Source organism: Cynocephalus volans, chromosome 6 (genome assembly GCF_027409185.1).
Source record: "Cynocephalus volans isolate mCynVol1 chromosome 6, mCynVol1.pri, whole genome shotgun sequence".
Classification (NCBI taxonomy): Eukaryota; Metazoa; Chordata; class Mammalia; order Dermoptera; family Cynocephalidae; genus Cynocephalus; species Cynocephalus volans.
Window position 1 is genome coordinate 152,397,857 of NC_084465.1, and position 25,163 is coordinate 152,423,019.

General features: G+C 41.4%; 1 protein-coding gene across 3 annotated transcripts in view; it reads left to right on the forward strand.

Moving 5' to 3' along the window:
* CCNY (cyclin Y) overlaps positions 1–25,163 on the forward strand; it is a 218,041-nt gene that overhangs the window by 38,363 nt on the left and 154,515 nt on the right. Inside the window, exon 1 of one of the 3 annotated variants that reach the window (XM_063098702.1) lies at positions 1,236–1,364. The exons of the other annotated variants lie outside the window; for them this stretch is intronic. The gene's annotated coding sequence lies outside the window, so the exon portion shown is untranslated. Of the gene's footprint in view, positions 1–1,235; positions 1,365–25,163 lie in introns of those variants that run through there. 3 annotated transcript variants of the gene reach the window in all.

The window sequence follows — 25,163 nt, forward strand, 5'->3', positions numbered from 1 at the left end:
ACTTGGTCAGGTAATGTGAAGTGCCTTGTATTTTCCCCATTACTACTTTTCTTCCTTTTGTCAACTATCTGATCTTGGATAGGAACTCTTAAATCCTGTTCGCTGTTGATTGTCTGTTAGGTTGCTTATTTTCCTTGCTGTTTTGTAAAGTTTTTTAAAAAGGCTGGATTTCTCTTCTTGTCTTCCCCACTCAGCCTGTGTGTTCCTTTGATGCAGGGACTGTATATGGATCATGTTGTAATACCACTGCTCAGCTGCACGTGGGGACACAGGAGGAACATGAAACCTATGTATGACTGACAGGTGAAAAGTGACGTGACATGATATCAGCTAATGCTTCTTCGTTCATTTAACTTGGACTCTCACAAAACCTCTCCTTTCTGTTTCCCTTGTTGCTATACTAGTTCCTGTCTTCATTTACGAAGGCTGGACTTAGGGGGTCCTCTTTGCCTTAGCCTCCTTGCTTTTAGATCCATCCTTCATAATCTTGCCAGTGTTTGTAATCTTTCACAAACACTCCTTTGAACAGGTCCTTTCCTTTCTCAGTGACCATCACTGACCCTCCCTGGTATGTGAGGCCCTGCACAATCTCACCTCTACCTCCCGTTCTAAATGTCTCATCCTGCCCTTTCCAAATCTAGTCTGTGCCCATTGGTGACAGGTGTTTTCATCCTCCTCACAGCTTTAAATGTGGGGCTTGAGCTTCGAAGGAGGATCGGGACAGGGCGGAGGTGTTGTAATTGTTCCACGGTACTGGCAGGTGGAGAACAGGATGGAGGGCCTAGGATAGGTCTTGGGGAATGCAGTACTCATGTTTGGGGGGCATGTGGGAGAAGCAGAAACATAGAGGGATGGTCAGAGAGGACAGGAACCAGGACAGGCAGCCACAAAAATGAAAGGAGGAAAGAACTTCAAAAATGAAGAGGATGACCAACAATATCAGGTGTTTAGGCAAGTTGATGAAGACTGAGTAAATTCTATGGCATTTGATGAGTTATTGGTGGCAGTTTGGTGTGTGTCTTAAAGATTTCAGTGGGGACAGAAGCTGAATTGCTGACATTGAAGGTGACAAAGGGTGCAACAACAAGTACAGACAACTCATTTGTGTTGTTTGAATGTGAAAAGGCAGGTAATATGTTTTATATGTATTTTTTCTCCAAATGGCAGATGTGTATGTGCTTCGCAGGCTCAGAGGATAGAGCCAGTACAGAGGGAAAAATTCAAAATAATTAAAGGAGTCAATCTGGAGGAGAAGGGAAAGGCTGGGACCCTCCAGGGATTCCATTAACCCTGACAGAAAAGAGGAGAGGATGGAAGGCAGGAGGGAACCACTTCATTCAGATGGCTTCATTTTCTTCTGACAGGTAGGAGTGGAATTGCGCTTGTTAGCACAGTGCATGGGGCAGCTTGAATGGATGGTGCAAAGATTAATCTTCCAAAAGTCTGTCTTGTGTTATCTTATTCCTCTCCTCATAGGCAGACCTTAGATGATTTTCCGTGAGTTCTGGCATCAGCTGAGGGCCTTCCTCCGTGGTACGCAAGGCCGTGAAGTGTGGCTCCAGTCCATCTCTCAGGCCATTACCACACCGTTTGCCTTTGCAGACTCTGTGTTCCCTTTGTCGTTCCCTGAACATTCCCTGGCTTGTTTGCCAATGTGCCTTTGTTCACTGTGGACGTGCCTTTGCTCACTCTGGCTCATGCTTTCACTGGGAATTACCCTTTCCTGCTCCACCTTCCTCTTTTGTGTTCCATTCTGTGTTAGTTAGCTGTATCTCATCTCACAGACAATTGAAACAGACTGCTTAAAACTGTGGTTATTTTTATTTATGCTTTTATTTCCTCTGCTAGGTTGTAAACAGAAAGGACTTTTAAATCCAGGAATAATTTTAAATGTAATAAAATGTAATAAGAAAACATAAAGTATCAGAAGACAAGCCTGAGTTGGTAGATTTGAGTTTGAATCCTGTCCCTGCTTCTCACTGGGTGTGGTTTTGGGGGGGTTACATCCTATCACTTTATTCAATTAATTTATAACCTGGAGATAATGGAACCTACCTCTTGGGAATGTTGGGAGATTAAAGGAATGTAAAGCATTTGGCCTAGGCCTGGCACATAGTAAGCACTCAGTAGACTTCACTACAGTTGTCAGTAATAGATTCCTTGCTTCCCGACAGTGTTTGGTGGAACATCTGAGTGGGTGATGAATGAGTGGAGGAGAGTGGATTAGTGTGTTTCCGCCTCCTCTCCAGTTGCACTGAGGGCAAGGACAGTGTATTGTACTTTACTTTGTATTTCCCACTCCAGTGTCTAATACAGGTCTGTATGTATAGCACAGAGGAACTGAATATGTTTATGACTGTATTAACTTGTTTTGTAAAGTGCCCTATGCAGATAATAGGTTTTTTTCATGGTGATTACATAGAAGGAAGTATTTATTCTAGCAAAGTGGTGTACATGTGGTTGATAATGTCATTTTATTCAGCTTCTGGAAGAAAAAGTTGGCAACTAGTTGGAAATAGCACATAATGAGATGTTTATAACATTTATAGCAAGAGGTATAGCTTAAAAAATTAGTTTCCGCAATTAAAGTCCCTCTGTTTTGTTTTTGCCCACAGAACTCTGGGTATATTGAATGATTTATTTTTTGGCCCTTTCTTTTTCAGAACAAATGCTGATCCTGGAAATTTTAATAGGGCAGTTGTGTGAAGTGTGCATATTATACAGTTTATGAAACTAGAGATGGAATATTACCATGGGCTAATTTTTTCATATTAATTTTTAGTGCATTTGACATCGTTCCTGGGAAGCCAATCCTTCCAGTTTCTCAGTAGGAACACAGATGTCTTCTAACAGAAACAGGAAAAGGAGCTTGCTTGATAAGAACTCAACAAACCAATATGAATGTTTTTCACAGTGCCCAGTTGATCTCCATGGCTAGTCACAGGGGTTTTAGTTCTCATCCATTTTTGTGATAAATGAGTGCTTATGTGTTTAGAGAATAGTGACAACACTTTCAACCAAGAGATCATGTTGTTTTGTAATTACAGGTAGGGTGCTGTATCCTAATTGAGCCAGTTGCAAGTTCTATTCCATTGAATGGTGATGTAACTTTGATCTTTATAAACTATTTCTTGGTTTGTCAGGTATGCATTCTGGATCAATTTATATTCATAGCATATTAGAGGTCCTAATACATGCCTAAAAATAAGCATACTTGCCTATTTTTCAGAGGAAATATAGGTAAAATTGGCAAATATGCCAAAGAGGTTGGTGAAAAGAAGGGGGGAAAAGTGAAGTCATTGCCCATGAAAGAGATTTCGGATTGTTAAAACAAGGATGCCGAGGAGACAAAAGCAAACTGGCAACACTTGTTACTAAGGGGTACCAAGTAGGTACTCTGATGCTTGTCGTTTGACAGAGAAAAGGGTTTAAAATAATGGTTCAAACCATAAAAAGGGAAATTGAAAAGCTCAAGGGAAAGAGTGTGGATAGGTCAGTGCCTCTATCTTATGACATGGGTAGGAGTGGGGGTTAAAAGTAGGGGAGGGCAGGATTCTTAAAAGTATAATTTCTGAAAAAAAAAAGAATGATTTAAACAGTATTAGTTTTCTATTGTTGCCGTAACAAATTACCACCAAGTTAGTGGCATAAGACAACACATTTATTGTTTTATAGTACTGACACAGGTCTCAGTGGGCAGAAATCAAGCTGTCAGTAGGCTGTTCCTTTTTGTAGGCTTTAGGGGGGAATCTATTTCCTTGTCCTTTCCTGCTTCTAGAAGTGGCTCACATTCCTTGGCCTCAGGTCCTTTCCTCTATCTTTAAAGCCAGCAACTGTAGGCAGAGTCTTTCTTATACCTCATCACTCTGACCTCCTCTTCTGCCTCCCTCTTCCACTTTCAGGGACTGTTTTGATTACATTGAGCCCACCTGGAGAATCTAGAATAATCGCTCCATCTTAAAGTCAGTTGATTTGCAACTTTAATTCCCTCTGCAACCTTAATTCCCATTTGCTATATAACATATTCATAGATTATGGGGATTAGGACGTGGACATCTTTGGAGCTTATTCTTTTGCATACCACATAAATTATGCAGTTTCTTTATACTTTAATTCCTTTTAAAATTTATATTAAAAATTTGCTTTTGGTTGAATTACTGTAAAAACACATTCTTCATTCTATTATGAGTAATCTTGTTTGAATTTTGTAGGGTACTGAAATTGAGGGAAACCATTCTCTCCAAAAATTATCAAAGGCTTGGTTTTAGTATAGTCAAGACTTAGTTTTTGCTGCTTCACAAATGTAATAAATATTACAAAACTTCATTTATAGAAAGTCTACCCATGGAATTCTGGAGCAGCACTGAAACCTACAAATACTTGAGAGAAATTGTGTTTATAGCTGAAGCATGTTCTAAGCATCAGGAAGGGGAGAAGAGGTGAGGGTGTGAAGACCATGACAGGCACATACATACAGAGGAGCTTGATAAGTGCAGAAAGTGAAGTGCTCTGTTTGCCTGTTGATGTCTGCGGCAGGTGGTCTTTTATGGAAAGCTAGAAAGCACAGTGGAGGCAAAAGGAGAGAAAGAAACACTGAGGAAGACAGTGAAAAAGGGATGCAAGAAGAGAGTGGCGGGCAGTAATGTCTCGAGAGCTACCGGCACCAATGGCAGAAGTGGGAAGGAGAGCTGCACCATTCCTGGGGGTGGGCTGGGGCAAGAAGCCACTACGTCCACTGTATTGCAGAAGCTCTAAGGGTGGCTGTTGAATCTCCCTGAGTCTGAGCTCCTATAGTACGTTATACCTTCATTGAGGAAAGGGACCGTCTTTTATCTTGGCATCCTTGCAGGCTAGCACAGCAGTTCTCAAACTTTTTGGTCTCAGGAACCCATTTACAGTGTTAAAAATTATTAAAACCCTCATACATTGCTGTTAGGAATGTGCAGCCACTGTGGAAAATATTTTGACAGTTCTTAAAAAAATTAAACATGGAGTTACCATGTGACCCCGCAGTTCCACACCTCAGTATATGCTCAAGAGAATTGAAAACGTATGTTCATACAAAAACTTGTACACAGATGTTCATAGCTGCACTATTCATAAAAGAAAACTAAATGTCCATAGGTGGAAGAATGGATGAATAAAATGTGGGGTTTCTTTTTAGGGTGATGAAAATATTCTGGAATTAGATAGTGGCAGCAATTGTACAACCTTGTGAATATGCTAAAAACCACTAAATTGTACTTTCTTTTCTTCTTTTTTTTTTGGCAGCTAGCTGGTAAGTGTACGTTTTTAAGTGGTGAATTTTATGGTGTGTGAAATTATGGAGCACCTGAAGAGTTTTTATGTCTGTAGATATTTATTATATTAAAAATTAAAACATGTAATTTAAAAATATAAAGTTTTAAAATAATGTTATAATATCCATTATGTGTTAACATAACATTTTTTATAGGAAATAACTAAAATCTCCAAAACAAAAAATTTAGTGAGAAGAGCCGCACTGTTTTGCATTTTTATTATGTCTTTAATATCTGGTTAATAGTAGGTAGCTAGAATCTTATATGTGCTTTGGTGTCAGTCTTTTGTGATACATCGCTTTGGAGAAAATCCAGCCTTATAAGATGTGGTTGGAAAAGGAAGGAATATTGTTTCTTAGCCTTTTTATATAATGTGGATATTCTCTGATGCTACATCAAAACTTGACAAATGGTAGTTTAAGAGTTTGTTGCAGTGTGGAATCTGAAACCATTTACTCTGTTACATTAAAATTTACTGATCTAGCTTGTACTTTGAATGGATTTTTTACCCATGCAAGATTTTGTAAAATCATGCTTTGTCATTTGGAAAAGCATTGGTTCACTAAGTTATGCAGATCTTCCAAGATATTGACACATTTCATTTATTAATATCACCTCTGTCTTATCACAAAAGTCCTTCAAGTTCATGGTGACAGATAGGGGTTTTCCAGAGTTCTAACTTCCATGGAATAAAAAGTTTTGGTTGGCTTCAGTGGGTGTGATCTTGAATGTTTTATAATAGAAGACAAGATGAAAGGATTTTTTGGCAGAATTTTGCCTCATGTTAATTTATTGATATGGATAACTCCCCAGAAAGGGTTACTGGAGTCCTCTGGGGTTGCTTCTTATGCTAAGGTGGGGTGTATGTGTATTGTGAAGTCAGGAGGGTTTTTTTGTTTGTTTTGTTTTGGTGAACTCGTAGCTTCAGAGCAGAGACAGAAGGGGGCTAGAAGGAGACTAGGAGAGTAGAGCTGAGTGTTGAGGTTGAGTAAGGTAGGCTCCGCCCCATGGAATTATATTATGTGCACATTTACAGTTGACAGAGTGCTGTTCTGTATCCTGCCCCTTTACATCCTCACCGTGATCTTACTGCTTAGACAGGGAGGGTGTGTTACTACGCTTGTTTTATTATAGGTGTGGAAAATGAGATTAGGAAAGGTCAGTTGAATTGTCTAAAGTCACATGGTTAAGCTGTCAGTGGTGGAAAGGGCAGCAGTCCTCCGGCCTCCTGCTTCCTGATATATATATGCTGGTTTGTTTGTAACCACACTTGGCTTGCTTTAGCAAGGAGCTGCGATGGAGGTTTCTCCTGGCTAGAGTCGAGGGACACATTGGTGGAGTTGATGCTCCAAGTGGCTACCTTAGGTCAGACTTGGGTGGAGGTCAAAAGGAGTATACAGCGTCTCTTATTCATAAAATGTGGTGGCCTTTCTGCAGAGGTCGAATGGACCCTGCCCAGAGTTTGTTTCACATGTCAACGGCTGGAGAGATTATACGACGCACCCAGAAAGGATTTAAGGCTTCTCACGTTGAGCTCTCTGGGGGAGAGCAGGGCAGCCTCTCAATAAGGCCCAAGCGTGAGACTGGCTTGGCTTTCATTGTGATTAGAGGCGGGGCTGGCCAGGGCCTCCTCGCTGCCACCTGCCTGCACTTGGGTGGTTTCAACTCCCTGCAAGTGCCAAAGGAGGGGCCCAGCCTGTCTTATCAGCTTGCCCAGATGGGGTACAAGGGGGAAGTGGGGAGTGGTAGGGCTTGAAAGCTGTCAAAAATGGAGCCAGACTCTGTATTACAGGAAAAGGCATCTTTTCTCCAGGGACCTCTCAAGAAGCAGTTTGATTCTAATTCAAGACTTAGAAGAGAACCAGCAAGGGGAGTGACTAAGCGGGCTACTGGCAGGACTTGTTGATTTAGCTACAATTATAATTCTGCTTGATTTCAGCTCTACGTATCCTGTAAAGCCACATTGCCTCCTCCTTAATAAAGTTATGCATTTGAACTAATTGAGAATGTTAGATCTTCTAACAAATATATAACATATTTGTTAACAAATATTGAACAAAGTGAAGAGTGTGGGAAAAGGAGGTAAAGTGGGACCAAAAGGCCATGCCTGCAGGGATGTTGCTTTCAGAATTTTCTCTTGCTTATCTCTGTCCTTCATCTCATCTCCCCAGCTCTGTTTTACCCTCAGAATTGTTAGGAAGAAAGTTAACCTGTTGCCATCTGTTGGAGGATTTGAAATTCTGTTTTTCCACATGGGAAGGAAGAGGAATCATAGCTGTTCCCTCCAGGAATTCTGGCACCTATCAACCCAAAGCCGTCACATGAAGCAGTTCACGTGGCCCAGGGAAGCAATGTGAACAAATCAGTAGATTTATGGCAGGATGGCTTTGTGATTTGAATGTTTGGACTTGGAAAATTGTCTCAGTTATTGATTAGGTTACACTTGGAAGAGATTTTTTGGAAGCCAGTGGGATGTGAGCTCTAACAGACCATCACAATATGTGTTTTCAACGTGAAGGAGACTGGCCGGGTACCAGTTTCAGAGCATTGAGGACTTGGAAGTGCTGGTCCCAGTTTGGTTTGTATTTTGTAAAGAATGCCTGGAGTCAGTCTGACATCCATTTGAGACATCCATTTATTATAAACTGAAGCATTTATGTGTAAGGCATCGATTATGCCATGATTACTCTCAAGGAGATGACTGGTGCTCAAAGCTTATTTCTGGAATTTTCCTTCTTGTCTCTCCCATTCCTGATTTACATCTGGGAAATGAGCCCCCTTGCTAGTATGTATAACAGGGTTTTAGGGCCCAAAGAGACCTTAGAGATCATTATTTTACTGTGTTATATTTTAGGAACCTGACAATAATAACTAACTTTAAACATTTATTTTGAAAAATTTCAAAAATATGCAGAATTAAAGAGAATAGTGTGATGAGTTTCTATATATTCTTCATCCAGATTTCATAATTTCAAGATATTGCCCAGGTACAACTAATTGTATATAGAGCACTTAACTATGCTTTACTTTTATTATTACGTCACAACAGCCCTATGGGTTAAATACTGTTACGTTTCCATCTTGAAGATGAGAAAATTGACAGGCCCAGAGAGGTTAAGAAACTTGCTCAGAGTCACACAGTCAGCAGCCAGCATTCAAAACCTGTGTCCTTATCCTCTCCACTGTACAGTCTGGAGAAGTTTTGAAGCTTGCCTAAGGTGCACAGTAAGCTGGGGTCAGACCAGAAGTGGGACCAGAATTGGAACCAGAAGATTTCACTACTGCATTGTTTCTTTTATAATGATTCTCTTGTGACTTTTCTCTTTCTATTATTCTTTTGCACCCCACTTTCTGGGCTTGAAGCTTCTGGGTACCATTTTAACTGTGATAGGCAGACTGTGGTGTACGAAGGGTTGGGTGGTGGGAGTAGTCTGCTTCCGTGCAGGTGATAAGGGGTATATTGTCTGTAAAGAATTTAATAACAATAATAAAGCCATCTAAAAGTCTGCCTGCAAAGTCTGGAAGTCTAGAATTGTGCCTGCAATTCTTAACAATGTTAGTGATAAAATATTCCTCCTCCTGAAATCTATTGGTGTGTATTCCAAGTAATTGCTATGTAACTTGAATTTTAATAATATATATGTTAGCTTCAAATGAGCACGTTTTGGTTACTTATCCTTTAATAGATACTGTGTACTACATGGAAGTTAAATCAGACACTCATAATTATACAGTTAGCCTCCAATACATGGGGACTCAACTACATGCATTTATTTTGAGAGTAAGTTTTTTAATAGTTTGAAATTGTTCAAGTTCGCTCAGGACATTCTTCAGGTATTTAACTCCTGTAGTACTACATATTTCTGCATTTAAACAGTAGATTTGAAATAAACAATGATATTATTATTGATGATTATAGTTCTGTCATTCTATGTGATTACTTAGATTTTTTTGTCCATGCTTAAAAATTAAAACAGTGAAACAGAGTGCAAACCTTGAGGCATAATATTTTTGTTTGGTAAGTACAACTTTTAGTCCATACATGAAATGTTTTATTGAATTAGAATAATATTTGTAAAACTGAAAATTTTCATTTAAACATTATTAATTGATTTTTATAAAACTAAAGAACAAATTGAGAAAATAATAGTTATTGTTGATTTTTACATAATTATTACTGAAAATAATTTTTTTCATATGCAGAGGGTATGTTAAGAAACATGATCCTTTTCAGATGTCAAATATGCTAGGTATGCCATTGTAGGCAGAATGTGTATGATTTGTTTTTAAGTGAACAGATTGAGAATCTTTTGTATGAGCAAATGAACCTTTAGCAAGATAGGAAGAAAGTTACACACGGGCATTACTTGTCTTGAGGCACTTGATACACCTTTATCTCACTTTGTCATTTGACAGGCTTCTCCTGCCTTTCTTCAATGCTGACAGACTGAGAGACAGAGCAGTGAGAGCTCCAATAGGGCCTGCTGGGCTGGGCCCCTTTGCTTATCTGAGAAGCCTGCAAAGGGTGGCTTACTGCCTTCTCTTAGGAGGTGGGGAGCCTTTGGAGTGGTGAGACCACAGTTGGAGTCCTGGCCCCTCTGCTCTCACCTCTAGTATCATTTAGGGCAGTGTTTCTTAACTGATTTTGCCCCCAGGGGACATTTAGCAAAGTTTGGAGACATTTTTAGTTGGGAGTGAGGGAGTGGTGCTTTTGGCATCTAGTGGGTAGAAGCAGGCTCCTGCTAAACATCCTGTAGCACACAGGACAGCGTCCCTACCCCCACAACAAAGAATTATTGGCCCAAATTGTCAGTAGGGCTGAGGCCCAGAAACTCTGACTTAGGGCAAGTCACTTAAACTTGCTTATGCTGCTTTCTCATTTCCTCAGAATGGGGAAAAGAGTAGTACCTTTCTCGTAAGGTTGTTGTGGAATCTGTGGGTGACAATACATCTAAGAGCTTAGTAGTTATTGTTGTGGTGGTGGTGGTGTTATTATTTTTATAACAGTTATGATTAGAATAATGACCCCGGATCAATATTCAGTGTATAAAACTTAGTAAAGTAGGAAATTGAACTAGAACCCATTTAGAAACATTTTCAGCAGAAAATAGTGTGTCTGGCCAAATGTTAGTCAGTATTTTCTAAATTGATCTGATCATAAGTCACCTGCTATACTTGTCAAACTGTATAGTCCTTCCCTTGAAGATTTGATCAAGATGTCAGGGAATACTTCAGGGAATCCTGTTTTAACATAGCAGTCCTAGATGATTTTTTTAAAATGTATAAACAATAGGAGTTTATATTATATTATATTATATTATATTATATTATATTCATGGTTCTGGAGGTTGGGATATGCAAGAGCATGGTGCCTGCATGATTCTTATGATCATGCAAGTATAGGAGGTTCCTTTCCTGCAGCACTTTGCTGAGCCCTTATATAATAAATTGCATTATGCATTGTGGGGAATGGAAGTAAGAATATATACATTAAGTAACATTCCCCAAATTTATTTAACTATGGAATACTTTCTATTGACAAGATAATGTTTACAGACCACACACTTAGAAACAATGAATTATAACAACTAATTCTCCACAGATTCTGGTTAAAGGAGGGTTTCCAATTAGTGTTTTAGCTGAATAGCTGCTTGGCTTTGTAATGTGCTAGAAGAGAAGCAGATGGAGTGACCCTGCAGTGGAGTGGCGACTAACATGGAGTTGGACGTGTATCGAGTCCACCTGGGTGTGCACATTCATGCACTGAGATGACTCCAGGCCAATCCTGTGCACATGGTTGGTTTGTCCTCCCCAAGAAGATGATGACAGTCCTGGGGGGCACGCTCATCGTAGGTCTTTGTGAGGAGCTTTCCTCAGAATGTGCTTCTGAGGCAGGAGTCCTACCTTTTGAGAATTCTGTTGGCTCCTTAAGTGATGCCTTGGGATGGTTACCGAGTTTCTCTCCTAGGTCCACACCCATGTGTGTTTGTCTCAGGAAGCTCCTGCCAGTGCTCAGATGACTGATGAATTCCTTTTGGGCACTGCTTCAGCTAAGGGCAGTCATCGCTAGGAACTCAGATTAATGCACAAAGTCAGATCCATGGCCTTTGTTCCCACCAGATGGATTGAGCTTATCTGTATTATACAGTAATTGTGGCAACAAGGTAGTAGCAGAGACCCAGGTATATAATAGCTATTGACGTATTGAGAATTGATTGTGGCTAATAATCTGGTTACTTACATCTTTCATTATTGAATTTGATAATATTAAATCTGAAGTAAACAAATATATGAATTTGAAAATTGTAATATTTTTAAAGCACGTTTATTCCTTTTAATTGCTATATAGTATTCAATTGTATCCTTATACTCTATTTTATTTAGCTATTCCTCTTTTTTTCTAATTTCTCATTAATATTGACCATGAACATTTTACACATCTCTGGACACATGTTTGCATGTTTTTACAGGATAGATACCTAGTAGTGGAAGTATTGGGTAATAAGGAAATTTCAAATATTTGTAAAATATAGATAAACTTCAAGTTAGCACACTTTTATTGTCCTTTTTAACCCTAACTGACAGTGGTTAACCAAGAACAGAGAGATGGGAGTGCTCTGCCTGCCCCTTTGCTGGGTGTAAAGGGGCATATTGACTATAGAGAATTTAAAAATGATTATAAAGCTGACTGAAAGTCTGTTTTCTTTCTTTTTTAAAATTTCCATGCACCTGCTGTTCTAAACAATGTTAGTGATAAAATGCTCTTCCCCTCCAAATCTTTCGTTGATCTGTCTTGCACATAATTGCTGTAATAACTTTTGATGTTTTTGTTTTACTTTAGTAAACATTCTGTTTTACATGGAGTTTCCATGTTGTATAGTTGGCTCCATGCATTTAAATGCAGCTGTTATACACATTTGTTGTGCCAGTAAATTCATAATGATTTGTATTAGTAGTCTTGAGCTCACTTTGTACATAGTTTGCATTTCCACATCTGTGGTACTCCTGTGGTAAGCAATTGATTCAAGTAAGCTCAGTGATTATAATTTTGTCATTCTGTGTGAACACTGCAATTTTTGTTTGTCTTTACATTTTAAGACTGAAACAACTTGAGGTATAATATTGTTGTTTGGTACCTGCAAAGTTTAGTTCATATATGAAATACATAGTCAGTAGTTTTGCAAAGTGCTTGTACCAGTGTATAGTCTCAGTAACAAAGTTTGAGAATTCCATTTGCTCCACATCTTTACCAGCACCTGGTATTGCTTTTTATTTATTTTTTAATTTTTCTTCCAAATTTTATTTTATTTTGTCAATATACAATGTGGTTGATTATTGTGGCCCATCACCGAAACCTCCCTCCCTCCCCCCTCTCCCCCCTCCCAACAATGTCCTTTCTGTCCGCTTGTCATATCAACTTCAAGAAATTGTAATTGTTGTATCTTCTTCCTTCCCCTCCCCCCCAGTTTTTTTTGTGTATTTATTTATTTATTTTTAGCTCCCACAAATAAGTGAGAATATGTGATATTTCTCTTTCTGTGCTGGTATTGCTTTTTAAACAAGTGAAATTTAGTTTCACTGTGATCCTCCTAGTAAAAGGTAAAAAAGAAAATGTTAAAGCCCAGTTGCACTTTGTAATGTGCATCATCAGAACCATCCGAGGAAGGATATCCGGGTGTGTTCCATATAGGAGAACATTGTGGTCTGTCCTTCCAAGAATGAGATGTTTAGTTGTTTTGATTGAGAATGACAGTGGCCCTTTCCTGAACCACTTGAAAGACAAAAGGTCACCTTTATACTGTCAATTTCAGCAAGCATGAAGACAGAACAAAAATATGTGTGAGTTCTAAACATCACTACATATCTGTACTAGTGTTTCTCATGATATAAGTGTTTTGCTTCTTTGTCTGTCTATAAATTTGTTCCCAGCAACCTGATTGAAATGAGAAATAGAGGGATGAGAATTGGTTGTGCTTTTGGACCTCTGGATGTGTAATTCCATTAGCTAAAAATTTGTGTCATGTTCCTATAAAAGAAGAGAGCTGGTGACCTGGCCATGCCTAACGTGGGGTTGGCTGGTTGAGAAGTCGTTATATTCTGTCAAGTTTTCTTTTTTTGTGTTTGTGTTATGTCAGAGTCTGTGGAGCCTTATTTTTCTTCCCTAGGTCCTATTAACCCTGGTGTTAGAGAAAAGGCAGGTCCAATGTGGAAAGGGATCCCCGGTATTCGTGGCCACTTTTTCCGTGTTGCAGGTCTCTCTCCATCCTACTGGTGATTGTTGTTCTGAGGGCCAGGGAAGGATGGAAAAGAAGACGACGTTGCTCTGCACCTAAGATGACAATAAGTCCTATTCTGGGAACAACACTGTTTACCCAGCATTGCGTTTGGTGCAGATGTGGGACAAGGGTCATGGGAAGGAGAATGGCTTTTTGTATACTGTCCATCGATCCAATATGCAAATAGGATGTTAGGTGATAATGCTAAGAAGAGGTGAGTAAAGAAAAGAATTAAATCAAGAAAAGGGAGGAGGAGAGTACACGTGCACATGTTCTTAAAAGTGGTTATAAGTACATAAGATTTGCTTGTTATTTAAAAACTTACTGTGGGCAGTTTTCTAAGTTTTTCAGAAAAGCAAAGTAAAATTTTGGATTTTGTGTAAATAAAGTTGGTAGTTATTGTATAGCATGCAGAATTAAGCATTTTCCTCCTGAGTAAACTTGCTACTGGGATCCCCAAGTCAATATTTAAGGCCACCGATTGTTGATGGATTCTGAACACACCTGTAGAATTTCCTACTGAAGCACGGCTTTCCAGAAAACAGCCGAAGTAGGTGTGTCCCTTCCTCTCTTGCCCTAGTCCTGCTGGATTGTGCTCCTCTGAGTCACCTCAGGTAAGGAAACAAATGCTGGGCTAGTATTTAGGGGGAAGTAGCCCCTTTTTCATGTTCCTTTAGTGTTTTAGAACATGGCCTAACAGGTAGCTTTGGGGCTGTATTTGACTCTGGAGAGCAATTCCGGAGGAGCAGATTCTCTCTGGCTCCAGACCAGTATTTGGAAGATAATTCTGCAGCTTTTCCTGGTATCACATTTAAATGTTGTGCTCCATAGTAAGCTTTATTTATAGAATTTCAGTTGACTAAGGCTGAAGCAAAATAGACTATCTGAGATCAGACATTTCAGAAGGCCTGTCTGAGCATTTGTGTGTGTGACACTTAAGTGCTCAAAGTGGTAGTACTGGCAATTTCTGTATCAATAGTTGTAGCCTTGTACTGGTGAGTAGTTTGTCTCTCAAATCACAGCTCTTTTGGCTGGTGAGTATATGAAAGATGTTCTGGGAGCAGGCACTGCAGATTTAATGTAAGATGATGAATGCATATAGCTTGGTATTTCCGTTTTGGCATCAACCTTTTAGGTTTAATGTCCTTGCTCTCCTTGCTGAGTGTGGCTGATGAAGCATTGGTAAAAATGAATGTTCTCTTTTGACATATAAATAATTGCATTTTCCAGCTGATGGGCTGTGTATTAATTTTCTTTTGCTGCCATGACAAATTATTACACTCTTAGTGGCTAAAAACAATTCCAATGTATTATTTTACAGTTCTCTAGTTTAGAAGTCTGACACAAGTGTCGCTAGGCTAAAATCAAGGGGTTGGCAATACTGTGTTCCTTTATGGAAGCTCTAGGGGAGAATCCATTTCCTTGCCTTTTTCAGATTCTAGAGACCTCCTACATTCCTTGGCTTATGGCCCCCTCCTATCTTTAAAACCCACAGTTTAGCATCTGTTGAGTCTGCTTCTGTCATCATATCTCTTTCTCTCCCTTCTGCCTCCTTCCACTTGTAAGTGGATTACATTGGGCCTATCCAAATAATGCAGGATAATTTATTTTAAAGTCAGTGGATTAGCAACTTTAATTCCAATCTGCAACCTTAATTCTCCTTTGCCATGTAAGGTAATAAACTCAGGTTCCAGGGATTAGGGCATGGGCATCTTTGGGGCCATTATTTTGCTTACCACAGGCTCTTTTTCTGTGTTCCCATAGTACCCTCCTCTGTACCAAGATGTATAGAAGTTGTGTATTTACATATATTTCACTACTGCTCAATTTCACAAACGTCTCAAGGGCAGGCAGTATGTCTGTTTCATCTTTGAATCTCCAACATTGCCACAGCACCCGGTGCACATAGATGGTGCTCAGTAAGTGTTTGCCAAGCTAAAGGGAACTCTTTCAACCCCCTGATTTTATTTATGAACAAATTAAAAGCAAGAGAATTGTGACATGAAAGCCCCTTTATCTCTTGATTTCCATGAAGCCATTAAATGCCAGTTTCAACTCTTCCATGCTTTAAGAAATCCTATGTGTGTATAATTAGAATGCATTATTGTTGCCTTCTCTCATAAAGGCATCATCTGATATTGGTAAATAAAACAAAATGACCAAGACGAATTACCGCTTGTGTAAGACTCCTTTCCTCTAAACAGAGACTATCACTTAGTAATAAATCAGCTCAGCATTTAGTAAATGGAAAATGAAGAAAATCTCATATCAAGCATTCATTGGCTTGCTTTAAGGATTATACTTTTAAAATGTGAGAACTATGAGATTATGTTTTTACAAAATATAGCATATAAATTAAATCAGCAAAATAGCATAATTTGATCTTGCTTTATCTTATGCACTTGTGGCTATGTATAGATAAATTCTTGTCAGTGAATTTTGACTTTGTCTAAATGTCCTTTCTTTTGACTTACTTTCAAGGTTAATAAGTAAGAGGCAAACCTAGGATGGATAAACACCCCAAAATAGTTACCCAGGATTCCTGATGCACCAGCAGACAGTATCCCTACCCCAGAAGCAGGAATGCTGAGAAAACCCACATTCTTTTGCAAAGTTGGCACACATTCAGATGATTTTAAAATAGAGTTGCAGATCTGTCACATTTGTTTTGGTATTTGAAATTTCTTATATCAAAGCTAATCCTAAAGAAGACATCAGGTTTTCTTAAGTTTTTATTTAAAAACTCAGAAAAAAAAAAAAAAGGCTGCTTTGAGCATGTGCTTTGAGAATGTCTCTGGATGAGATCTGGTTTTGGTGTGAGCCAATAACTGACAGTTCTCACTAATAAAAGGGCTCCTTTACCTCTGCCTTGCTTCAGTACTTCTAGAGCTTTCTGGATCCTCATTTTTCATTCTTATTTCCCTCTGCTTCCCAACACATGCACAGGGCAGGCGTCTTCCTACCTCAGTATTCCCCAGCTCAACATACCTTCCAAATATACTTCAGTTCCCTCAGGGCCTTTGGAGTTGGCAATATGGCATAGGGCAGAGATTTTCAGACTATGGTTTAGTTTTGGAAGTATTGGGGATTCCTGTATTTTTTAAAATGACGTCTTAGAAAAACACTCAAGATGTATAAAATGTGTTAAAGTAGAAGCTGAGTGGAAACCCAGAGCCTTCCCTGCTCAGAGCTGGGGCCTGAGGTCAAGTATCCAAGGATCCTTCTGGGAACATAGAACCCAGTTGAAAGATACCTAGCAGGGTGGAAAGAGCACACACTCCAGCACTTACTAAATGGGTGAGATGGGTGACTTTGGGCAAGTTACCTTAGTTTCCAGTTTTCTCTTCTTTAAAATGAGAATAATACCCCTCTCTGGGAGGTTGGAAGGTTTAGATGAGATTATGCTTGTAAGGAGCCTGGGATCTAACATGTTCACAATAAATGGTAGCCACAATTGCTTTGGAGATTCCCTTCCCTATCCCCTGCTCCCCTTCGTCCCCCTCCTCCTGTGTCTGGCTGCCAGCCCTTTCTCACTTCTTCCGTGACCCCTCACTGCCTGTTCTTAGTCATGGGAGTCTCAGCCGTCTCCAAATTCCTGCAGCACTTATTATTTGTTCTATTAAAATACTTTCAAAATTACATTTTTTGCATTATAATAGGAATGCATGTTTATAAGAGGAATATATATTTATTGCAGAAAATTTAGAAAAAATATTTTAGCCTAGAAGAAAAATAACTATAAGATCTTTCAAGACTAGCACTCTTCTTTTTTTCTTTTTTCCTTTGGTTTTCTAGAATCAGGCAATATCTCGTTCTATAAAATAGAATGAGTGTTCCAACGAACTCTCTATTATTTTTTCTTTTCTTGCTGTGTAGATTTAGTGGGCATCACGTACTTTATCCTTAATGATATTTCTCATAGATAAAACTTATTAATTTTAAGTCTGCGGTGTTTTATTAGCTAATTTTAAAGCTATTTCGATTTTTATGGCAAATCAGGAAAAGGGCAGGCACTATGAAGTTAGGAACATAAAAACCAGGGGGAGGCACTGTTCTAGGTGTTGTGAAGGATAGAGAATGGCCCAGGACAGGATCCCTGTCCTTAAGGAGCTTATAATTCAAATGGGACTAAGTGCGTTAAAAAATAATCTAGTTCAGATAGAATGTCTCTGGACTCATCAAGGATGAGGAGGTTGGGCCTAGCTGGGGGCCTGGGAAGGCTTCAGTGGCATTGGGATTAGAGCCAGATCCTGGAGTGAGTAAGGATTTCGATAGATTGTCAAAGGGCCACTGAAAACATTCTGGTGTTGGGGAAATGGGAAGAGGAGAGGCAAGGGGCAGGGAAGTACGAGCTGTGTTTAGGTAACCCCTTTGCCTGAAAGGGAATTGATGGAGTTTGGGTATGTTGTACCCCCCAAAGCTCATGTTGAAATCTGATCCCCAACTTGGCAGAGTTGGGAGTGGTTTGAGTCATGGGCAGATCTCTCATGAATAGATTAATGCCTTCCGGATGGGGTGGTGGTGGTAGTGAGTTCTTGCTATGTTAGTTCCTGCTCTATTAGTTCCTGCCAGAGCTGGTTGTTTAAAGGACCTTGTCACCTTCTCTCTCTCTCTCTCTCTCTTTCTCTCTTCCTTCCTCACTCTCCCTCTCACCATGTGATCTTGCACCTGTCAGCTGCCTGCTGCTTTCCACGAGTAGAAGCAGCCTGAGGCCCACAGCAGATGCAGCTTTCCCAGAATCATGAGTCAAATAAACCTCTTTTCTTTGTAAATTACCCAGTTTCAGGTATTCTATTATAGCAACACAAAATGTACTAATAGGAATGTTCTTGTAGAAGAGCAGAGGAGAAGGGGAGAAAGTCAGGGGAGGCCTGTTTGGGACCTGGGCCTCGAATTCCAGGCTAATCCTGCAGAGCTGTGGAGTCACTGCAGAGTTGTGAGTACAGAAGTGAAATGACCAGGTGACAAGACAAATGGGGAGGTTTGGGGCAGAGAGGCCAGGAAGACTTTTGTTGTGGTCACTGCAGAACCTGGCCCAGGTGACAAAGACTATCTCCTTGACCTAACTTTAGTTGGGCTCCTCTGTGCCCTCTCTTTGATTAGGCCTCTTTCTTGGGCCGTGTCTTAGGCCTGCCTAGCCCAGTTTTAGTAAGAATCCTGCTAAGTCACTTTAGCAAGAATCCCCCACCTTGATATCTAATCACCCTGTCCTTCCTTCAGCAGGAATCCTAAGTTGGTTTAACAAGACTCACCCTGTCCTTGATATCTCCTCTTAGTAATTTTCTGTCCACTGACCCCTCACTCTGCCCACTGGCTGTAAATCCCCAGCTGTCTTTGTGCATTCTGAGTTGAGCTCGATCTCCCTCCCCTAGTAAGATAGTCTTGACGCATATCACAGTAGTCCTGAGTAAAGTCTTATCATTTTAACAAGTATCAGAATAATTTTTTCTTTAACACAGGTCTAGTGTTATACGCTCTAATAAATACATGACAAAATTGAGTTGATTTGTGGTAGAAAGAGGAGATGATCAAATAGCAGTGCTTTCTCCCTTGCTGTCCTGGGCTTTTTATTGGCATTGTCCTGAGTGATTTCCTGTGCCTTTTGTCGATTCAGAGAGCAGTCATGGCCTAGTTGCTATTTGGGAAGGCATGTCTGTGAGTTGGTGCTAATTGGTGCTGTTTAGTATTTCTGTTCCCTGCCTGGCCTTTCTTCCTTAGTCTGTTCACCTTCCGCATTCTCTGTACCTGCCTTGGGACACCTGCCTCACTCACAGATTACTTCTGGAGTATTAATGTTAAGGATGGTGTTGACCTGAAGGCCGCATACAGATAGTTTTGGCCTCCCTGATGTTTTTCTTTCATCTTTTTTCTTCTCTGGTTCTCAGCCATTCTCTGTGAAGAGGCAGCTGACCAGGAGAGTTATGACTTTTAGAGCTTGTTTGTGTTTGTTAACTTCTAGCGCGTTTTCTCCAGCCTCTTAGTGTATGGTGAAGACTTCATTTGGTAAGTAGAGTCAGGAGGAAAAGGGGTGATGGGTGTGTGTGGTGACATTTAAGAAAGCAGTTTGGGCTGACCAGTTAGAGCTCAGTTCGTTAGAGTGCGGTGTTAGAACCCCAAGATCAAGGGTTCGGATCCCTATATCGGCCAGCTGCCAAAAACACGCACGCACGCGCGCACGCACGCGCGCGCGCACACGCGCACACGCGCACACGCGCACACACACACACACACACCCCCCCAGTGCGGCGGCTGGGCTAGTGCGTGGTCACACTTTGTCATTCCCGCACTGAAGACAGTTCTCAGCCAGAGTCATCTTTTTAGTATGCTCTCGCACAGACTCTTGTTAATATTTAAAGTATTTGTGATCTCTTGAGCCTTTTAGTCCAGAACTTTTGTTTGTTTTTTTAGGGCAAGTTTCTCATTTCTGACTTAGCCTCAGTTTTGAAGGCCCTTCATGAACACAGTGTTCTCTCTAAAATGACAGGGCCAGAATATATTCCGTCCCAAGACCCTCTGCTTCCAGACACTGTGATTATTCTGTGCCGTAGAAAACTAAACGGTGGTATTGTAAACTCACTTTATGAGGCCTTCTCCTTTGAAACCTCACACCCATTCCCCACTTGGGCCTCCCCCAAGCCCTTCTCCCTCTCTAACATAGGGATGAAGAATTTGGGGATGAATAAGAGAGGTGGAAGTGTAACAAAGCAGGATCCTGTCCTTTAAAAGACTGGCAGTGGTTCTATTTTATCCCCCCGGTTCTCCTCTTTGGAGTGCTCCTTTAAAGGTAGCCCATGCTGGTGACTCCTCATTATTCTCCCTGGGGTCCCATTCAAGGAGGCACTAACAGTTAAAAACAATGTTTTCACCAGGAAGCAATGGGTAGTAGTACTGGCTTCTGAGGAAAAGCTATGTGTTGTGTTGTTAAAGAAAAACCAGAGCTGGACAGTAATTAAAGTGCTAGGAACAGATTTTATTCAGGAAAACTCTTGCAATAGGGGGAAAGAGACCTCAGTGTAAAACTGGGTTCAATTCTGAATGTGGCATAGGCCAGCAGGAATTTGGCATAGGCCAAGGAGCATGGGTGGGGTTAGTGGATGAAAAATCAACAAGAGAAAACATTACAGATAAGGAGGATTCTGGCTAAACTGACCGAGCAGGATTCCTGCTGAAGGCAGGCCAGGGTGAGCATACATCACCTGGGGATGAGAGAGGAGGAGGAACCCCACTAGATATCCACCAAGAGTGGGGGGTTCTGGCCAAACCCACTTAGCTGGATTCTTGCTGAAGTTGGGTGATTGTAAGGAAGGATATGGAAACCCAAAAGTCAAGGCCAAGTTGGAAGAGGATTCGGAAGAGCCTGACTAAAGTTTGGTCAAAGAGAGATTCTTCATCAGTGTCTGACTGTGTGTTACTTTTAGTTTTTGTGGATTCTTTTTTTTTGTGTGTGTGTGTGTGGCTGGTCAGTACGGGGATCTGAACCCTTGTCCTTGGTGTTATAACATCACACTCTAACAAACTGAGCTAACTAGCCAGCCTGCCCCCACCCTCACCACCCGCTTTTTTAATTGAAAGGAAAAAACCTTACCTTCAGCTGTGCTATGTGATTCTCAAAGGCTCAGTTTAGGGCTGGGGACTCTGTGATGGCTCCTTGTGGGAGGTGGGTAAAACTCATCCTGTGCAGAGGTTTTAAACCTGCCCTTAGCTGGTCCAGTGTGTGGTGGTTGTGGGGTCAGTAAAGCATCCAAGAGAGGATTTTGGTTTTTCTCAGTATGTTACTTGCAATTGATTCTTTTTGTATTTATCTTTTGTAAGCCGTGATCTTGATAAAGTCTTTCCTGTCCATTGTCCTCAGCACAGTGTTTTGTACACAGCAAGTGCTCAGTAAATAGTGCATGAAGCAGTGAATGTCTTTGTATGAAAATTAGACCCATCTCTTTATGATTCATGGTAATGGGATCAGGGGATCATGGAATAAAGAAACCAATAGAGAGAGCCTGGAATGGAAAGCTGTAATTATTTTAAAAGCTTTTATTCCCACTCCTTCCCAAGCCACTTAGCAGACAGGCTGACTGGTCTCTCACCTCCCTTATTTGCTCCTCTCCTCCCTACTTGAAGCCTGAGAAAGGGCAGGTGCCAAGGGGGTGTGGGGTAGAGCTGAGGCCTAGGTAATCCATGAATTGGGAAATTAGCCCTTCTTCTTGGCCCTGAGTGATTGAATGTTATGTAGCCTCCCGTGGCACCATCAATGGGCCAGGGTGCCCAGATATTCTTCCTGGCTCAGAAAGGAATGACTTCCTCTTTTCTGTGCTCTCTGTGCTCTCAGGGGTGGGTTGGGGGAGAGCCCTCCAGCTTTGCTCTGTGAGTTGGTGAGGGAGGGCAGGAGAGTTTCACATTATCTCCAAGAACACTTCCAGTGAGAGAAGAGGACTCCTGCTGGACAAGGGCCACCCCTACACATGCAGCTGTGGGTGGCTGCTGGAGGTTTTCAGGAGTCATTGGCTGAGGTGCGGAGTGACCTCGAGTCCTGTATGGGTCCTCCCCCAGGAAGCTGACCAGGCAGGAGTCAGTGCCTCTGACCCAGGATGCTCATACAGCACTGCTTTCCTTGTGGACAAGGGACCCTTTGCAAGGTTCCTCTGAGCTCTGTGTTTCTGGGATTCCCACTTGTAAAAGGTTGTAATCCCACCTGCAGTGGGTAGGGAAAGTTGGAAGCACTAGAATCAGATCAATTTTTCTGCTTATTACAGTTCTGGGGTCAGGCTTAGAGGGAGCAGGTTTGAACTAATGCTTAATTGGGAGCTCCAGGTACCCACTTGACAGCACACTGCACAACACAGCCTTACTCCTTCCCAGAGCTGGAGTCCCTCTGCCACGGCTGTGTGAATCTTGTGCAAAACAAACACACAAGGCAAACTTGGAGCTAGTAGGAAACTTTGGGTTCAGAAGAAAAGAAGCTGTGACAAAACCCAAGTGCCAGGGCAGTTGTCCTACTGGCTAGGCCTGTGTGCAGGCAGCAGTGATGTCTCTCATAGCCTCCTCCCTTCAAATCTCCTTACCCCATGGAAATCCATTTAGCTTCATTGCCTGAAATTCTGCCAACTAAGTTCAGTAGGTTTTATTGTTATTTAGAAGTAAATGTATCTTTGGATTTCCAAGGATCTATCATTGCTTGCCTCCCACATTAGTTCTGGGAGATAGCTTTTGACTGGCCACCTAGTGGAGATTGACCAAACCAAAGAAAGAACTAAAAGAAAAGTTTTGAGTGTTTTAGAGGTTAGGTGCACTCAGATAATTTGGGGCTGGGAATACTTTGGAGGGTAGGACAGGCCCTTGAAGGGCAGCAGGTGGCTCTTTGGCCCTGGATTAGGGAGGAGGAGTTGCAGGAGGTGGGGGAGATACAAGTTAGCGGTAGGAGAGAATAAAACTTCTCCTAGGGTCAGCCTTGTATGCAGGACACCAGATGAACCCTGTTCCTAGGACCAGAGACCAGGAACTCTGGCTAGAAACAGTCATGCTAGCAGTGCCTGAGTTATGTCTGAACAATCCCAGGAGATTCCTTATTTCTGACGAGAGAGCAGAAAGTGCCCAGCTGGGTGTTGGCTGCCACCTTCCCTCCCACCTCTTCCCGTGCCCCATGTCCTTTCTCTCCTGCTTTCCCATGAACTTCTCATTTTGATTCCATATGTGAATTAAAAAGAGGACTTTAGACCACCAGTTTCTAAACTTGGGTTAAGATTCTCAGAGGGAATGGTGACCACAAGTAGTCAGGAGCCGTTGTCTCTGGTTGTGTGCTTGCTTCCAGGGCAAGCAGGAAGGGGACAGCGGTGAGACTGTGCTCTGTTCTCTGAGCAGTGGTGGAGGAGAAGCATCCTCATCCAGATGGATGGGAGTATTGGTGCTGGCAGCGGGAGGCAAGCTGCTGGGCTGTCCTGGGGCCTGGATGGATGAGAGCGAAGGCCTGTGTTCCGGGAGCGTGACCGGGAGCTGAGGTGGCCCTCGTGTCTTTGCAGTGAATGTGGAGACAGGTGGGATCCTGATACCCTAAGTCATAAGACTGAATGCATTTTGCCAGAGAATCAGAAGTGGCTCAAAAGCCAGCAAGGTCCTGGGTAACATCATCTAGATACAAGTTGTATTGCTCAGAAGTTGTGGAGTTTGTCCTTTGGCATAATGTGGATGCAGAGTTGCTGCCCTTTTCTCATCCTCTCTGCAGCTAGTTTTGTCATGGTCATGGGCCCTATTATTGGTCAGTACTCAGGGGTCATTTAGTGTCTGATGGCCTAGTGTAGTTCCTTTGTTCTGGCAGCTGGGCCAGCAGGTCTGTGTGATTAGGGCATTGCCAAGTTCCCAGTGGTTGAAATCATTTGCCATATGGTTGTCTAAATTTCAGTCTGTAATTCAAACTCCTAAGACCATGAGTTTTTGATAACTGCCCTTGAAGTGGGTCTCTCCTTGTGTTTTACAAAATGCATAGTAGATTTTGTCTAAAAAAAATCTGAAAATGACCAGGTAAGTAAGTTTGCAGATGAAATGCCTCAGTACATATTTTTTCCCTTAAAACCACTGAAAATGTGCTTAAGCTTTATTGTATAGTTCAACCAAACCCACCTCCTGCCCCACCACTGAATTTGGGCACTAGAGTATAAAGGTGATGAGAAGATGGTGACCTGACTCCAGATCCCAGCCTGCCTGCCATGTTACCTTGACAGGAAACATGAAGAGAAACACAGGCTATCCTGTTTTCCTCAGCTGAGAAGGGGTTCTGTCTCTTCTGCAGTAGGTTTTATTTTATGTGCAGACTGTTGAAAGGGAAAGATATAACTGGACTCCTTAGCAGATCGTAATGATATGCTCCCTGCAGTACCGTGTGGGCAAGGAAATTCTAGGGCTGTTGTGTTGAGAACCCCGAGAGAGCTTTCTCCTCTAGATTGTGGACATTCTGGCTGAACACAGGATCAGCTTCCAAACTGGTGTTCGCTTTTGCTTTTAGAATAAGATACATGCCTAGTAGAGAAATGGCATATTCCTCGATTAATGTGGGAACTGAGAAAATATGTGGAGCTGGAGTCCCCCTGAAGCCTCTAGACATGCTTGGGTCCCCTCTGACACCTCTCCACTCTTCCCGCCCCAGATCTCTCTTGGCTGAGTTAAGCCACTTGGATAGTTTTCCTTTATATTCGGATTCCCTTTTACTGTATATTTGATGAGGGCAGCTTTATAGAGATGCCTGTTGGGCTTTGTGAAATACTGAAATCTCTTCCTTGTGATTTGTTCAGGATCTCCCTAGTACAGTGCTGGAGGTTTTGTTCCCTTTCTTAGAGGGATGCTGCCCAATTTCTGCCTTCTCACTCCTTCCCCCCATCTTAGGAATGAATGTTCAGGGCATTTAAGTTGTTTTCTTTGAATTAGCCAATTCACAGAGGGAGAAGACACTTTATATCGTGGTATGGAGCCTTGTAGTTACTGCTGACCTAATTGGATTACTTGAATAACCTCTTATACTTGGTTCAGAATATGCTTTGTGAGGAAAGCCTATTTCTTTTCTAGAAAATTAAGAGTTTTTTCTCCCACTCCCTAACCAAAAGAA